The sequence below is a fragment of the Chlorocebus sabaeus genome, chromosome 8 (genome assembly GCF_047675955.1).
Source record: "Chlorocebus sabaeus isolate Y175 chromosome 8, mChlSab1.0.hap1, whole genome shotgun sequence".
NCBI classification, from domain to species: Eukaryota; Metazoa; Chordata; class Mammalia; order Primates; family Cercopithecidae; genus Chlorocebus; species Chlorocebus sabaeus.
This window is the reverse complement of record NC_132911.1, coordinates 26907611-26908755: the sequence shown is the minus strand read 5'-3', so window position 1 is coordinate 26908755 and position 1145 is coordinate 26907611.

Genomic DNA, 1145 nt, shown 5'->3' with positions numbered 1-1145 from the left:
ATCCGGAGGCTGTAAAGTGATCAAACTGAAGCAGGAATGAGGATTTGAAGGAACCATCCAGGCCTATTTTACCGGGCAAGAACTGAGCATGAACTCTGGTTATCTCAGCTAAACTTTGCAGAAGTCCTCAATTTCACTGTTTTTTTTTTTTTTTTTTTTTTTTTTGAGACGGAGTCTCGCTCTGTCTCCCAGGCTGGAGTGCAGTGGCCGGATCTCAGCTCACTGCAAGCTCCGCCTCCCGGGTTGACGCCATTCTCCTGCCTCAGCCTCCCGAGTAGCTGGGACTACAGGCGCCCGCCACCTCACCCGGCTAGTTTTTTGTATTTTTTTTTTTAGTAGAGACGGGGTTTCACCGTGTTAGCCAGGATGGTCTCGATCTGCTGACCTCGTGATCCGCCCATCTCGGCCTCCCAAAGTGCTGGGATTACAGGCTTGAGCCACCGCGCCCGGCCTAATTTCACTGTTTTAACGGGACTTGCCCATTAAAACAGTGCTTGTCATGAGCACTTTCCACGTTTATTTCACTTGAATCCTCACATTTCATGGAAACAGAGATATTATAGCTATTGTACTCATGAGTAAATGGACTTTGAAACATGATCACTTGTTCACTTTTTCAACCACAGGATAAGAATCAGGTTTTCTCGGAGCTCTTCTGCCGCCTCCCCTCTCTTGTTTCTCCTTACCGCGGCGGGCTAGAAGAAGACTGGCCAAAATAAGTAAAGGACTAATGCAAGAGTGTCATAGGTCCTCAAAAAGGCTTTGTAAACCTTAAGTGGTAATTGCACTCACGGTGCTTTAAGACCCAGCCACTACTTCGGAAGCAGGAAGTTGGGATCTCTGGTTTCTCCCAGCCGCGGGCCTGAGGTTCCCGGGGATTGGTTAAGGAACGGGCTCCTTTTCCCATTTCCAGCCGGAAGTAGGTTTCCAGTGACACGGAAGACCTACCGCGCCGCCTGGGAGACCCTTCCGTGCTACCCCGGCCAGGGACCCGCCCCGACCCGAGCAGGCGGGAACTGCGGGCACAAGGCCGATCCCGCTCTCCCAGGATTTCGTGTGCACACCGGAAGTGGGTGGGGCTCCTCCGGGCGCCTCTTCTTCCCCCCCCCCCGCCGCCCCGCGCGATTGGCCAGCGCTGTTGTCTC